Below are 13,709 nucleotides of genomic sequence, written 5' to 3'. Positions count from 1 at the left end.
AATCTCAAAAGAGATTTCTTCCTCAGGGGGTTGCATACTTGTCAAAATGACTTGTTCAAAAGTTCCTGCATTGGCCGGGAATCGAACCCGGGCCTCCCGCGTGGCAGGCGAGAATTCTACCACTGAACAACCAATGCCTTGCAATGCTGAAATAAACCCCACGGCTAGATATCGTATCAAAAATCTTTAATTCTAAGCATATTTCCCGCTTTGTGGTTTCAGTGACATTGTACACCCTAATAAAATCAGTCTTTCCTCCCCGTCGGGGAATTGAACCCCGGTCTCCCGCGTGACAGGCGGGGATACTCACCACTATACTAACGAGGAGCAGGTGGGTTGGTTCTTTGAAAAAATGTGGAGCATTGGATACTAATCCCTAAATTTGGAGAGTTGGGTGTTAACCCTTCCAACAAAAACATCTGTAGAGACTGAATGGTTAGAGCTAGAGACTACTATGACACATCTATGGAAAGCTGAGACCCTCACGGACACGTACATGTAGTCGATTTTGCTCTATACCGCTCACAAGCCACACAATAGTAGTTAGAAGGAGAGGTGTGTGTGGAAAATCCCAGGACATAGTCACAAAGGCCAAACTCAAGACAGTTGTCACTGACTTGTTGGATATTCGTTTCCCATTTAACAACTAAAGCCTTGCACAAAGTAAATCACCTCACACACTGGAAATCTACAATGGATTCACAAAAGTCTACTGAGAATGCATAAATGTCCAAACGGTAAGTGAACCCAAACTCAGACTTTTCAAGAGTCAGTTGAGAATTCTACCATGACCAGAGATTGCTGTCGACCTGGCAATCTCAAAAGAGATTTCTTCCTCAGGGGGTTGCATACTTGTCAAAATGACTTGTTCAAAATTTCCTGCATTGGCCGGGAATCGAACCCGGGCCTCCCGCGTGGCAGGCGAGAATTCTACCACTGAACAACCAATGCCTTGCGATGCTGAAATAAACCCCACGGCTAGATATCGTATCAAAAATCTTTAATTCTAAGCATATTTCCCGCTTTGTGGTTTCAGTGACATTGTACACCCTAATAAAATCAGCCTTTCCTCCCCGTCGGGGAATTGAACCCCGGTCTCCCGCGTGACAGGCGGGGATACTCACCACTATACTAACGAGGAGCAGGTGGGTTGGTTCTTTGAAAAAATGTGGAGCATTGGATACTAATCCCTAAATTTGGAGAGTTGGGTGTTAACCCTTCCAACAAAAACATCTGTAGAGACTGAATGGTTAGAGCTAGAGACTACTATGACACATCTATGGAAAGCTGAGACCCTCACGGACACGTACATGTAGTCGATTTTGCTCTATACCGCTCACAAGCCACACAATAGTAGTTAGAAGGAGAGGTGTGTGTGGAAAATCCCAGGACATAGTCACAAAGGCCAAACTCAAGACAGTTGTCACTGACTTGTTGGATATTCGTTTCCCATTTAACAACTAAAGCCTTGCACAAAGTAAATCACCTCACACACTGGAAATCTACAATGGATTCACAAAAGTCTACTGAGAATGCATAAATGTCCAAACGGTAAGTGAACCCAAACTCAGACTTTTCAAGAGTCAGTTGAGAATTCTACCATGACCAGAGATTGCTGTCGACCTGGCAATCTCAAAAGAGATTTCTTCCTCAGGGGGTTGCATACTTGTCAAAATGACTTGTTCAAAAGTTCCTGCATTGGCCGGGAATCGAACCCGGGCCTCCCGCGTGGCAGGCGAGAATTCTACCACTGAACAACCAATGCCTTGCGATGCTGAAATAAACCCCACGGCTAGATATCGTATCAAAAATCTTTAATTCTAAGCATATTTCCCGCTATGTGGTTTCAGTGACATTGTACACCCTAATAAAATCAGCCTTTCCTCCCCGTCGGGGAATTGAACCCCGGTCTCCCGCGTGACAGGCGGGGATACTCACCACTATACTAACGAGGAGCAGGTGGGTTGGTTCTTTGAAAAAATGTGGAGCATTGGATACTAATCCCTAAATTTGGAGAGTTGGGTGTTAACCCTTCCAACAAAAACATCTGTAGAGACTGAATGGTTAGAGCTAGAGACTACTATGACACATCTATGGAAAGCTGAGACCCTCACGGACACGTACATGTAGTCGATTTTGCTCTATACCGCTCACAAGCCACACAATAGTAGTTAGAAGGAGAGGTGTGTGTGGAAAATCCCAGGACATAGTCACAAAGGCCAAACTCAAGACAGTTGTCACTGACTTGTTGGATATTCGTTTCCCATTTAACAACTAAAGCCTTGCACAAAGTAAATCACCTCACACACTGGAAATCTACAATGGATTCACAAAAGTCTACTGAGAATGCATAAATGTCCAAACGGTAAGTGAACCCAAACTCAGACTTTTCAAGAGTCAGTTGAGAATTCTACCATGACCAGAGATTGCTGTCGACCTGGCAATCTCAAAAGAGATTTCTTCCTCACGGGGTTGCATACTTGTCAAAATGACTTGTTCAAAAGTTCCTGCATTGGCCGGGCCTCCGCGTGGCAGGCGAGAATTCTACCACTGAACAACCAATGCCTTGCGATGCTGAAATAAACCCCACGGCTAGATATCGTATCAAAAATCTTTAATTCTAAGCATATTTCCCGCTATGTGGTTTCAGTGACATTGTACACCCTAATAAAATCAGTCTTTCCTCCCCGTCGGGGAATTGAACCCCGGTCTCCCGCGTGACAGGCGGGGATACTCACCACTATACTAACGAGGAGCAGGTGGGTTGGTTCTTTGAAAAAATGTGGAGCATTGGATACTAATCCCTAAATTTGGAGAGTTGGGTGTTAACCCTTCCAACAAAAACATCTGTAGAGACTGAATGGTTAGAGCTAGAGACTACTATGACACATCTATGGAAAGCTGAGACCCTCACGGACACGTACATGTAGTCGATTTTGCTCTATACCGCTCACAAGCCACACAATAGTAGTTAGAAGGAGAGGTGTGTGTGGAAAATCCCAGGACATAGTCACAAAGGCCAAACTCAAGACAGTTGTCACTGACTTGTTGGATATTCGTTTCCCATTTAACAACTAAAGCCTTGCACAAAGTAAATCACCTCACACACTGGAAATCTACAATGGATTCACAAAAGTCTACTGAGAATGCATAAATGTCCAAACGGTAAGTGAACCCAAACTCAGACTTTTCAAGAGTCAGTTGAGAATTCTACCATGACCAGAGATTGCTGTCGACCTGGCAATCTCAAAAGAGATTTCTTCCTCAGGGGGTTGCATACTTGTCAAAATGACTTGTTCAAAAGTTCCTGCATTGGCCGGGAATCGAACCCGGGCCTCCCGCGTGGCAGGCGAGAATTCTACCACTGAACAACCAATGCCTTGCGATGCTGAAATAAACCCCACGGCTAGATATCGTATCAAAAATCTTTAATTCTAAGCATATTTCCCGCTATGTGGTTTCAGTGACATTGTACACCCTAATAAAATCAGTCTTTCCTCCCCGTCGGGGAATTGAACCCCGGTCTCCCGCGTGACAGGCGGGGATACTCACCACTATACTAACGAGGAGCAGGTGGGTTGGTTCTTTGAAAAAATGTGGAGCATTGGATACTAATCCCTAAATTTGGAGAGTTGGGTGTTAACCCTTCCAACAAAAACATCTGTAGAGACTGAATGGTTAGAGCTAGAGACTACTATGACACATCTATGGAAAGCTGAGACCCTCACGGACACGTACATGTAGTCGATTTTGCTCTATACCGCTCACAAGCCACACAATAGTAGTTAGAAGGAGAGGTGTGTGTGGAAAATCCCAGGACATAGTCACAAAGGCCAAACTCAAGACAGTTGTCACTGACTTGTTGGATATTCGTTTCCCATTTAACAACTAAAGCCTTGCACAAAGTAAATCACCTCACACTCTGGAAATCTACAATGGATTCACAAAAGTCTACTGAGAATGCATAAATGTCCAAACGGTAAGTGAACCCAAACTCAGACTTTTCAAGAGTCAGTTGAGAATTCTACCATGACCAGAGATTGCTGTCGACCTGGCAATCTCAAAAGAGATTTCTTCCTCAGGGGGTTGCATACTTGTCAAAATGACTTGTTCAAATGTTCCTGCATTGGCCGGGAATCGAACCCGGGCCTCCCGCGTGGCAGGCGAGAATTCTACCACTGAACAACCAATGCCTTGCGATGCTGAAATAAACCCCACGGCTAGATATCGTATCAAAAATCTTTAATTCTAAGCATATTTCCCGCTTTGTGGGCTCAGTGACATTGTACACCCTAATAAAATCAGTCTTTCCTCCCCGTCGGGGAATTGAACCCCGGTCTCCCGCGTGACAGGCGGGGATACTCACCACTATACTAACGAGGAGCAGGTGGGTTGGTTCTTTGAAAAAATGTGGAGCATTGGATACTAATCCCTAAATTTGGAGAGTTGGGTGTTAACCCTTCCAACAAAAACATCTGTAGAGACTGAATGGTTAGAGCTAGAGACTACTATGACACATCTATGGAAAGCTGAGACCCTCACGGACACGTACATGTAGTCGATTTTGCTCTATACCGCTCACAAGCCACACAATAGTAGTTAGAAGGAGAGGTGTGTGTGGAAAATCCCAGGACATAGTCACAAAGGCCAAACTCAAGACAGTTGTCACTGACTTGTTGGATATTCGTTTCCCATTTAACAACTAAAGCCTTGCACAAAGTAAATCACCTCACACACTGGAAATCTACAATGGATTCACAAAAGTCTACTGAGAATGCATAAATGTCCAAACGGTAAGTGAACCCAAACTCAGACTTTTCAAGAGTCAGTTGAGAATTCTACCATGACCAGAGATTGCTGTCGACCTGGCAATCTCAAAAGAGATTTCTTCCTCAGGGGGTTGCATACTTGTCAAAATGACTTGTTCAAAAGTTCCTGCATTGGCCGGGAATCGAACCCGGGCCTCCGCGTGGCAGGCGAGAATTCTACCACTGAACAACTAATGCCTTGCGATGCTGAAATAAACCCCACGGCTAGATATCGTATCAAAAATCTTTAATTCTAAGCATATTTCCCGCTTTGTGGGCTCAGTGACATTGTACACCCTAATAAAATCAGTCTTTCCTCCCCTTTCGGGGAATTGAACCCCGGTCTCCCGCGTGACAGGCGGGGATACTCACCACTATACTAACGAGGAGCAGGTGGGTTGGTTCTTTGAAAAAATGTGGAGCATTGGATACTATCCCTAAATTTGGAGAGTTGGGTGTTAACCCTTCCAACAAAAACATCTGTAGAGACTGAATGGTTAGAGCTAGAGACTACTATGACACATCTATGGAAAGCTGAGACCCTCACGGACACGTACATGTAGTCGATTTTGCTCTATACCGCTCACAAGCCACATAATAGTAGTTAGAAGGAGAGGTGTGTGTGGAAAATCCCAGGACATAGTCACAAAGGCCAAACTCAAGACAGTTGTCACTGACTTGTTGGATATTCGTTTCCCATTTAACAACTAAAGCCTTGCACAAAGTAAATCACCTCACACACTGGAAATCTACAATGGATTCACAAAAGTCTACTGAGAATGCATAAATGTCCAAACGGTAAGTGAACCCAAACTCAGACTTTTCAAGAGTCAGTTGAGAATTCTACCATGACCAGAGATTGCTGTCGACCTGGCAATCTCAAAAGAGATTTCTTCCTCAGGGGGTTGCATACTTGTCAAAATGACTTGTTCAAAAGTTCCTGCATTGGCCGGGAATCGAACCCGGGCCTCCCGCGTGGCAGGCGAGAATTCTACCACTGAACAACCAATGCCTTGCGATGCTGAAATAAACCCCACGGCTAGATATCGTATCAAAAATCTTTAATTCTAAGCATATTTCCCGCTATGTGGTTTCAGTGACATTGTACACCCTAATAAAATCAGCCTTTCCTCCCCGTCGGGGAATTGAACCCCGGTCTCCCGCGTGACAGGCGGGGATACTCACCACTATACTAACGAGGAGCAGGTGGGTTGGTTCTTTGAAAAAATGTGGAGCATTGGATACTAATCCCTAAATTTGGAGAGTTGGGTGTTAACCCTTCCAACAAAAACATCTGTAGAGACTGAATGGTTAGAGCTAGAGACTACTATGACACATCTATGGAAAGCTGAGACCCTCACGGACACGTACATGTAGTCGATTTTGCTCTATACCGCTCACAAGCCACACAATAGTAGTTAGAAGGAGAGGTGTGTGTGGAAAATCCCAGGACATAGTCACAAAGGCCAAACTCAAGACAGTTGTCACTGACTTGTTGGATATTCGTTTCCCATTTAACAACTAAAGCCTTGCACAAAGTAAATCACCTCACACACTGGAAATCTACAATGGATTCACAAAAGTCTACTGAGAATGCATAAATGTCCAAACGGTAAGTGAACCCAAACTCAGACTTTTCAAGAGTCAGTTGAGAATTCTACCATGACCAGAGATTGCTGTCGACCTGGCAATCTCAAAAGAGATTTCTTCCTCAGGGGGTTGCATACTTGTCAAAATGACTTGTTCAAAAGTTCCTGCATTGGCCGGGAATCGAACCCGGGCCTCCCGCGTGGCAGGCGAGAATTCTACCACTGAACAACCAATGCCTTGCAATGCTGAAATAAACCCCACGGCTAGATATCGTATCAAAAATCTTTAATTCTAAGCATATTTCCCGCTTTGTGGGCTCAGTGACATTGTACACCCTAATAAAATCAGCCTTTCCTCCCCGTCGGGGAATTGAACCCCGGTCTCCCGCGTGACAGGCGGGGATACTCACCACTATACTAACGAGGAGCAGGTGGGTTGGTTCTTTGAAAAAATGTGGAGCATTGGATACTAATCCCTAAATTTGGAGAGTTGGGTGTTAACCCTTCCAACAAAAACATCTGTAGAGACTGAATGGTTAGAGCTAGAGACTACTATGACACATCTATGGAAAGCTGAGACCCTCACGGACACGTACATGTAGTCGATTTTGCTCTATACCGCTCACAAGCCACACAATAGTAGTTAGAAGGAGAGGTGTGTGTGGAAAATCCCAGGACATAGTCACAAAGGCCAAACTCAAGACAGTTGTCACTGACTTGTTGGATATTCGTTTCCCATTTAACAACTAAAGCCTTGCACAAAGTAAATCACCTCACACACTGGAAATCTACAATGGATTCACAAAAGTCTACTGAGAATGCATAAATGTCCAAACGGTAAGTGAACCCAAACTCAGACTTTTCAAGAGTCAGTTGAGAATTCTACCATGACCAGAGATTGCTGTCGACCTGGCAATCTCAAAAGAGATTTCTTCCTCAGGGGGTTGCATACTTGTCAAAATGACTTGTTCAAAAGTTCCTGCATTGGCCGGGAATCGAACCCGGGCCTCCCGCGTGGCAGGCGAGAATTCTACCACTGAACAACCAATGCCTTGCAATGCTGAAATAAACCCCACGGCTAGATATCGTATCAAAAATCTTTAATTCTAAGCATATTTCCCGCTTTGTGGGCTCAGTGACATTGTACACCCTAATAAAATCAGCCTTTCCTCCCCGTCGGGGAATTGAACCCCGGTCTCCCGCGTGACAGGCGGGGATACTCACCACTATACTAACGAGGAGCAGGTGGGTTGGTTCTTTGAAAAAATGTGGAGCATTGGATACTAATCCCTAAATTTGGAGAGTTGGGTGTTAACCCTTCCAACAAAAACATCTGTAGAGACTGAATGGTTAGAGCTAGAGACTACTATGACACATCTATGGAAAGCTGAGACCCTCACGGACACGTACATGTAGTCGATTTTGCTCTATACCGCTCACAAGCCACACAATAGTAGTTAGAAGGAGAGGTGTGTGTGGAAAATCCCAGGACATAGTCACAAAGGCCAAACTCAAGACAGTTGTCACTGACTTGTTGGATATTCGTTTCCCATTTAACAACTAAAGCCTTGCACAAAGTAAATCACCTCACACACTGGAAATCTACAATGGATTCACAAAAGTCTACTGAGAATGCATAAATGTCCAAACGGTAAGTGAACCCAAACTCAGACTTTTCAAGAGTCAGTTGAGAATTCTACCATGACCAGAGATTGCTGTCGACCTGGCAATCTCAAAAGAGATTTCTTCCTCAGGGGGTTGCATACTTGTCAAAATGACTTGTTCAAAAGTTCCTGCATTGGCCGGGAATCGAACCCGGGCCTCCCGCGTGGCAGGCGAGAATTCTACCACTGAACAACCAATGCCTTGCGATGCTGAAATAAACCCCACGGCTAGATATCGTATCAAAAATCTTTAATTCTAAGCATATTTCCCGCTTTGTGGGCTCAGTGACATTGTACACCCTAATAAAATCAGTCTTTCCTCCCCGTCGGGGAATTGAACCCCGGTCTCCCGCGTGACAGGCGGGGATACTCACCACTATACTAACGAGGAGCAGGTGGGTTGGTTCTTTGAAAAAATGTGGAGCATTGGATACTAATCCCTAAATTTGGAGAGTTGGGTGTTAACCCTTCCAACAAAAACATCTGTAGAGACTGAATGGTTAGAGCTAGAGACTACTATGACACATCTATGGAAAGCTGAGACCCTCACGGACACGTACATGTAGTCGATTTTGCTCTATACCGCTCACAAGCCACACAATAGTAGTTAGAAGGAGAGGTGTGTGTGGAAAATCCCAGGACATAGTCACAAAGGCCAAACTCAAGACAGTTGTCACTGACTTGTTGGATATTCGTTTCCCATTTAACAACTAAAGCCTTGCACAAAGTAAATCACCTCACACACTGGAAATCTACAATGGATTCACAAAAGTCTACTGAGAATGCATAAATGTCCAAACGGTAAGTGAACCCAAACTCAGACTTTTCAAGAGTCAGTTGAGAATTCTACCATGACCAGAGATTGCTGTCGACCTGGCAATCTCAAAAGAGATTTCTTCCTCAGGGGGTTGCATACTTGTCAAAATGACTTGTTCAAAAGTTCCTGCATTGGCCGGGAATCGAACCCGGGCCTCCCGCGTGGCAGGCGAGAATTCTACCACTGAACAACCAATGCCTTGCGATGCTGAAATAAACCCCACGGCTAGATATCGTATCAAAAATCTTTAATTCTAAGCATATTTCCCGCTTTGTGGGCTCAGTGACATTGTACACCCTAATAAAATCAGTCTTTCCTCCCCGTCGGGGAATTGAACCCCGGTCTCCCGCGTGACAGGCGGGGATACTCACCACTATACTAACGAGGAGCAGGTGGGTTGGTTCTTTGAAAAAATGTGGAGCATTGGATACTAATCCCTAAATTTGGAGAGTTGGGTGTTAACCCTTCCAACAAAAACATCTGTAGAGACTGAATGGTTAGAGCTAGAGACTACTATGACACATCTATGGAAAGCTGAGACCCTCACGGACACGTACATGTAGTCGATTTTGCTCTATACCGCTCACAAGCCACACAATAGTAGTTAGAAGGAGAGGTGTGTGTGGAAAATCCCAGGACATAGTCACAAAGGCCAAACTCAAGACAGTTGTCACTGACTTGTTGGATATTCGTTTCCCATTTAACAACTAAAGCCTTGCACAAAGTAAATCACCTCACACACTGGAAATCTACAATGGATTCACAAAAGTCTACTGAGAATGCATAAATGTCCAAACGGTAAGTGAACCCAAACTCAGACTTTTCAAGAGTCAGTTGAGAATTCTACCATGACCAGAGATTGCTGTCGACCTGGCAATCTCAAAAGAGATTTCTTCCTCAGGGGGTTGCATACTTGTCAAAATGACTTGTTCAAAAGTTCCTGCATTGGCCGGGAATCGAACCCGGGCCTCCCGCGTGGCAGGCGAGAATTCTACCACTGAACAACCAATGCCTTGCGATGCTGAAATAAACCCCACGGCTAGATATCGTATCAAAAATCTTTAATTCTAAGCATATTTCCCGCTTTGTGGGCTCAGTGACATTGTACACCCTAATAAAATCAGTCTTTCCTCCCCGTCGGGGAATTGAACCCCGGTCTCCCGCGTGACAGGCGGGGATACTCACCACTATACTAACGAGGAGCAGGTGGGTTGGTTCTTTGAAAAAATGTGGAGCATTGGATACTAATCCCTAAATTTGGAGAGTTGGGTGTTAACCCTTCCAACAAAAACATCTGTAGAGACTGAATGGTTAGAGCTAGAGACTACTATGACACATCTATGGAAAGCTGAGACCCTCACGGACACGTACATGTAGTCGATTTTGCTCTATACCGCTCACAAGCCACACAATAGTAGTTAGAAGGAGAGGTGTGTGTGGAAAATCCCAGGACATAGTCACAAAGGCCAAACTCAAGACAGTTGTCACTGACTTGTTGGATATTCGTTTCCCATTTAACAACTAAAGCCTTGCACAAAGTAAATCACCTCACACACTGGAAATCTACAATGGATTCACAAAAGTCTACTGAGAATGCATAAATGTCCAAACGGTAAGTGAACCCAAACTCAGACTTTTCAAGAGTCAGTTGAGAATTCTACCATGACCAGAGATTGCTGTCGACCTGGCAATCTCAAAAGAGATTTCTTCCTCAGGGGGTTGCATACTTGTCAAAATGACTTGTTCAAAAGTTCCTGCATTGGCCGGGAATCGAACCCGGGCCTCCCGCGTGGCAGGCGAGAATTCTACCACTGAACAACCAATGCCTTGCGATGCTGAAATAAACCCCACGGCTAGATATCGTATCAAAAATCTTTAATTCTAAGCATATTTCCCGCTTTGTGGGCTCAGTGACATTGTACACCCTAATAAAATCAGCCTTTCCTCCCCGTCGGGGAATTGAACCCCGGTCTCCCGCGTGACAGGCGGGGATACTCACCACTATACTAACGAGGAGCAGGTGGGTTGGTTCTTTGAAAAAATGTGGAGCATTGGATACTAATCCCTAAATTTGGAGAGTTGGGTGTTAACCCTTCCAACAAAAACATCTGTAGAGACTGAATGGTTAGAGCTAGAGACTACTATGACACATCTATGGAAAGCTGAGACCCTCACGGACACGTACATGTAGTCGATTTTGCTCTATACCGCTCACAAGCCACACAATAGTAGTTAGAAGGAGAGGTGTGTGTGGAAAATCCCAGGACATAGTCACAAAGGCCAAACTCAAGACAGTTGTCACTGACTTGTTGGATATTCGTTTCCCATTTAACAACTAAAGCCTTGCACAAAGTAAATCACCTCACACACTGGAAATCTACAATGGATTCACAAAAGTCTACTGAGAATGCATAAATGTCCAAACGGTAAGTGAACCCAAACTCAGACTTTTCAAGAGTCAGTTGAGAATTCTACCATGACCAGAGATTGCTGTCGACCTGGCAATCTCAAAAGAGATTTCTTCCTCAGGGGGTTGCATACTTGTCAAAATGACTTGTTCAAATGTTCCTGCATTGGCCGGGAATCGAACCCGGGCCTCCCGCGTGGCAGGCGAGAATTCTACCACTGAACAACCAATGCCTTGCGATGCTGAAATAAACCCCACGGCTAGATATCGTATCAAAAATCTTTAATTCTAAGCATATTTCCCGCTTTGTGGGCTCAGTGACATTGTACACCCTAATAAAATCAGCCTTTCCTCCCCGTCGGGGAATTGAACCCCGGTCTCCCGCGTGACAGGCGGGGATACTCACCACTATACTAACGAGGAGCAGGTGGGTTGGTTCTTTGAAAAAATGTGGAGCATTGGATACTATCCCTAAATTTGGAGAGTTGGGTGTTAACCCTTCCAACAAAAACATCTGTAGAGACTGAATGGTTAGAGCTAGAGACTACTATGACACATCTATGGAAAGCTGAGACCCTCACGGACACGTACATGTAGTCGATTTTGCTCTATACCGCTCACAAGCCACACAATAGTAGTTAGAAGGTGAGGTGTGTGTGGAAAATCCCAGGACATAGTCACAAAGGCCAAACTCAAGACAGTTGTCACTGACTTGTTGGATATTCGTTTCCCATTTAACAACTAAAGCCTTGCACAAAGTAAATCACCTCACACACTGGAAATCTACAATGGATTCACAAAAGTCTACTGAGAATGCATAAATGTCCAAACGGTAAGTGAACCCAAACTCAGACTTTTCAAGAGTCAGTTGAGAATTCTACCATGACCAGAGATTGCTGTCGACCTGGCAATCTCAAAAGAGATTTCTTCCTCACGGGTTGCATACTTGTCAAAATGACTTGTTCAAAAGTTCCTGCATTGGCCGGGAATCGAACCCGGGCCTCCCGCGTGGCAGGCGAGAATTCTACCACTGAACAACCAATGCCTTGCGATGCTGAAATAAACCCCACGGCTAGATATCGTATCAAAAATCTTTAATTCTAAGCATATTTCCCGCTTTGTGGGCTCAGTGACATTGTACACCCTAATAAAATCAGTCTTTCCTCCCCGTCGGGGAATTGAACCCCGGTCTCCCGCGTGACAGGCGGGGATACTCACCACTATACTAACGAGGAGCAGGTGGGTTGGTTCTTTGAAAAAATGTGGAGCATTGGATACTATCCCTAAATTTGGAGAGTTGGGTGTTAACCCTTCCAACAAAAACATCTGTAGAGACTGAATGGTTAGAGCTAGAGACTACTATGACACATCTATGGAAAGCTGAGACCCTCACGGACACGTACATGTAGTCGATTTTGCTCTATACCGCTCACAAGCCACACAATAGTAGTTAGAAGGTGAGGTGTGTGTGGAAAATCCCAGGACATAGTCACAAAGGCCAAACTCAAGACAGTTGTCACTGACTTGTTGGATATTCGTTTCCCATTTAACAACTAAAGCCTTGCACAAAGTAAATCACCTCACACACTGGAAATCTACAATGGATTCACAAAAGTCTACTGAGAATGCATAAATGTCCAAACGGTAAGTGAACCCAAACTCAGACTTTTCAAGAGTCAGTTGAGAATTCTACCATGACCAGAGATTGCTGTCGACCTGGCAATCTCAAAAGAGATTTCTTCCTCAGGGGGTTGCATACTTGTCAAAATGACTTGTTCAAAAGTTCCTGCATTGGCCGGGAATCGAACCCGGGCCTCCCGCGTGGCAGGCGAGAATTCTACCACTGAACAACCAATGCCTTGCGATGCTGAAATAAACCCCACGGCTAGATATCGTATCAAAAATCTTTAATTCTAAGCATATTTCCCGCTTTGTGGGCTCAGTGACATTGTACACCCTAATAAAATCAGTCTTTCCTCCCCGTCGGGGAATTGAACCCCGGTCTCCCGCGTGACAGGCGGGGATACTCACCACTATACTAACGAGGAGCAGGTGGGTTGGTTCTTTGAAAAAATGTGGAGCATTGGATACTATCCCTAAATTTGGAGAGTTGGGTGTTAACCCTTCCAACAAAAACATCTGTAGAGACTGAATGGTTAGAGCTAGAGACTACTATGACACATCTATGGAAAGCTGAGACCCTCACGGACACGTACATGTAGTCGATTTTGCTCTATACCGCTCACAAGCCACACAATAGTAGTTAGAAGGAGAGGTGTGTGTGGAAAATCCCAGGACATAGTCACAAAGGCCAAACTCAAGACAGTTGTCACTGACTTGTTGGATATTCGTTTCCCATTTAACAACTAAAGCCTTGCACAAAGTAAATCACCTCACACACTGGAAATCTACAATGGATTCACA

The 13,709-nt window shown here is 44.6% G+C and overlaps 31 non-coding genes across 31 annotated transcripts; all 31 read right to left on the bottom strand.

Annotated features, from left to right (window-relative positions):
- Positions 1–66: 66 nt before the first annotated feature.
- trnag-gcc (transfer RNA glycine (anticodon GCC)) lies at positions 67–137 on the bottom strand. Its single transcript has one exon. It is a non-coding gene; the product is annotated as a tRNA-Gly (tRNA).
- A 118-nt stretch (positions 138–255) lies between these two features.
- trnad-guc (transfer RNA aspartic acid (anticodon GUC)) lies at positions 256–327 on the bottom strand. Its single transcript has one exon. It is a non-coding gene; the product is annotated as a tRNA-Asp (tRNA).
- A 553-nt stretch (positions 328–880) lies between these two features.
- Positions 881–951, bottom strand: trnag-gcc (transfer RNA glycine (anticodon GCC)). The gene has a single exon. It is a non-coding gene; the product is annotated as a tRNA-Gly (tRNA).
- A 118-nt stretch (positions 952–1,069) lies between these two features.
- trnad-guc (transfer RNA aspartic acid (anticodon GUC)) lies at positions 1,070–1,141 on the bottom strand. The gene has a single exon. It is a non-coding gene; the product is annotated as a tRNA-Asp (tRNA).
- A 553-nt stretch (positions 1,142–1,694) lies between these two features.
- trnag-gcc (transfer RNA glycine (anticodon GCC)) lies at positions 1,695–1,765 on the bottom strand. The gene has a single exon. It is a non-coding gene; the product is annotated as a tRNA-Gly (tRNA).
- A 118-nt stretch (positions 1,766–1,883) lies between these two features.
- trnad-guc (transfer RNA aspartic acid (anticodon GUC)) lies at positions 1,884–1,955 on the bottom strand. The gene has a single exon. It is a non-coding gene; the product is annotated as a tRNA-Asp (tRNA).
- A 728-nt stretch (positions 1,956–2,683) lies between these two features.
- trnad-guc (transfer RNA aspartic acid (anticodon GUC)) lies at positions 2,684–2,755 on the bottom strand. Its single transcript has one exon. It is a non-coding gene; the product is annotated as a tRNA-Asp (tRNA).
- Positions 2,756–3,308: 553 nt separating this feature from the next.
- On the bottom strand, positions 3,309–3,379 carry trnag-gcc (transfer RNA glycine (anticodon GCC)). The gene has a single exon. It is a non-coding gene; the product is annotated as a tRNA-Gly (tRNA).
- Positions 3,380–3,497: 118 nt separating this feature from the next.
- On the bottom strand, positions 3,498–3,569 carry trnad-guc (transfer RNA aspartic acid (anticodon GUC)). Its single transcript has one exon. It is a non-coding gene; the product is annotated as a tRNA-Asp (tRNA).
- A 553-nt stretch (positions 3,570–4,122) lies between these two features.
- trnag-gcc (transfer RNA glycine (anticodon GCC)) lies at positions 4,123–4,193 on the bottom strand. The gene has a single exon. It is a non-coding gene; the product is annotated as a tRNA-Gly (tRNA).
- A 118-nt stretch (positions 4,194–4,311) lies between these two features.
- On the bottom strand, positions 4,312–4,383 carry trnad-guc (transfer RNA aspartic acid (anticodon GUC)). Its single transcript has one exon. It is a non-coding gene; the product is annotated as a tRNA-Asp (tRNA).
- Positions 4,384–5,749: 1,366 nt separating this feature from the next.
- On the bottom strand, positions 5,750–5,820 carry trnag-gcc (transfer RNA glycine (anticodon GCC)). The gene has a single exon. It is a non-coding gene; the product is annotated as a tRNA-Gly (tRNA).
- A 118-nt stretch (positions 5,821–5,938) lies between these two features.
- trnad-guc (transfer RNA aspartic acid (anticodon GUC)) lies at positions 5,939–6,010 on the bottom strand. Its single transcript has one exon. It is a non-coding gene; the product is annotated as a tRNA-Asp (tRNA).
- Positions 6,011–6,563: 553 nt separating this feature from the next.
- Positions 6,564–6,634, bottom strand: trnag-gcc (transfer RNA glycine (anticodon GCC)). Its single transcript has one exon. It is a non-coding gene; the product is annotated as a tRNA-Gly (tRNA).
- A 118-nt stretch (positions 6,635–6,752) lies between these two features.
- On the bottom strand, positions 6,753–6,824 carry trnad-guc (transfer RNA aspartic acid (anticodon GUC)). The gene has a single exon. It is a non-coding gene; the product is annotated as a tRNA-Asp (tRNA).
- Positions 6,825–7,377: 553 nt separating this feature from the next.
- trnag-gcc (transfer RNA glycine (anticodon GCC)) lies at positions 7,378–7,448 on the bottom strand. The gene has a single exon. It is a non-coding gene; the product is annotated as a tRNA-Gly (tRNA).
- A 118-nt stretch (positions 7,449–7,566) lies between these two features.
- On the bottom strand, positions 7,567–7,638 carry trnad-guc (transfer RNA aspartic acid (anticodon GUC)). Its single transcript has one exon. It is a non-coding gene; the product is annotated as a tRNA-Asp (tRNA).
- Positions 7,639–8,191: 553 nt separating this feature from the next.
- Positions 8,192–8,262, bottom strand: trnag-gcc (transfer RNA glycine (anticodon GCC)). The gene has a single exon. It is a non-coding gene; the product is annotated as a tRNA-Gly (tRNA).
- Positions 8,263–8,380: 118 nt separating this feature from the next.
- On the bottom strand, positions 8,381–8,452 carry trnad-guc (transfer RNA aspartic acid (anticodon GUC)). The gene has a single exon. It is a non-coding gene; the product is annotated as a tRNA-Asp (tRNA).
- A 553-nt stretch (positions 8,453–9,005) lies between these two features.
- trnag-gcc (transfer RNA glycine (anticodon GCC)) lies at positions 9,006–9,076 on the bottom strand. The gene has a single exon. It is a non-coding gene; the product is annotated as a tRNA-Gly (tRNA).
- A 118-nt stretch (positions 9,077–9,194) lies between these two features.
- Positions 9,195–9,266, bottom strand: trnad-guc (transfer RNA aspartic acid (anticodon GUC)). Its single transcript has one exon. It is a non-coding gene; the product is annotated as a tRNA-Asp (tRNA).
- Positions 9,267–9,819: 553 nt separating this feature from the next.
- trnag-gcc (transfer RNA glycine (anticodon GCC)) lies at positions 9,820–9,890 on the bottom strand. The gene has a single exon. It is a non-coding gene; the product is annotated as a tRNA-Gly (tRNA).
- A 118-nt stretch (positions 9,891–10,008) lies between these two features.
- trnad-guc (transfer RNA aspartic acid (anticodon GUC)) lies at positions 10,009–10,080 on the bottom strand. Its single transcript has one exon. It is a non-coding gene; the product is annotated as a tRNA-Asp (tRNA).
- A 553-nt stretch (positions 10,081–10,633) lies between these two features.
- Positions 10,634–10,704, bottom strand: trnag-gcc (transfer RNA glycine (anticodon GCC)). The gene has a single exon. It is a non-coding gene; the product is annotated as a tRNA-Gly (tRNA).
- A 118-nt stretch (positions 10,705–10,822) lies between these two features.
- Positions 10,823–10,894, bottom strand: trnad-guc (transfer RNA aspartic acid (anticodon GUC)). Its single transcript has one exon. It is a non-coding gene; the product is annotated as a tRNA-Asp (tRNA).
- Positions 10,895–11,447: 553 nt separating this feature from the next.
- On the bottom strand, positions 11,448–11,518 carry trnag-gcc (transfer RNA glycine (anticodon GCC)). The gene has a single exon. It is a non-coding gene; the product is annotated as a tRNA-Gly (tRNA).
- A 118-nt stretch (positions 11,519–11,636) lies between these two features.
- Positions 11,637–11,708, bottom strand: trnad-guc (transfer RNA aspartic acid (anticodon GUC)). Its single transcript has one exon. It is a non-coding gene; the product is annotated as a tRNA-Asp (tRNA).
- Positions 11,709–12,259: 551 nt separating this feature from the next.
- trnag-gcc (transfer RNA glycine (anticodon GCC)) lies at positions 12,260–12,330 on the bottom strand. Its single transcript has one exon. It is a non-coding gene; the product is annotated as a tRNA-Gly (tRNA).
- A 118-nt stretch (positions 12,331–12,448) lies between these two features.
- trnad-guc (transfer RNA aspartic acid (anticodon GUC)) lies at positions 12,449–12,520 on the bottom strand. Its single transcript has one exon. It is a non-coding gene; the product is annotated as a tRNA-Asp (tRNA).
- A 552-nt stretch (positions 12,521–13,072) lies between these two features.
- On the bottom strand, positions 13,073–13,143 carry trnag-gcc (transfer RNA glycine (anticodon GCC)). Its single transcript has one exon. It is a non-coding gene; the product is annotated as a tRNA-Gly (tRNA).
- Positions 13,144–13,261: 118 nt separating this feature from the next.
- Positions 13,262–13,333, bottom strand: trnad-guc (transfer RNA aspartic acid (anticodon GUC)). The gene has a single exon. It is a non-coding gene; the product is annotated as a tRNA-Asp (tRNA).
- Positions 13,334–13,709: the final 376 nt, after the last annotated feature.

This window comes from Salmo salar, chromosome ssa23, assembly GCF_905237065.1.
Source record: "Salmo salar chromosome ssa23, Ssal_v3.1, whole genome shotgun sequence".
NCBI lineage: Eukaryota > Metazoa > Chordata > Actinopteri > Salmoniformes > Salmonidae > Salmo > Salmo salar.
Note: the sequence above shows the minus strand (reverse complement) of the source record. Positions and strands in the feature narration are given on the sequence as shown.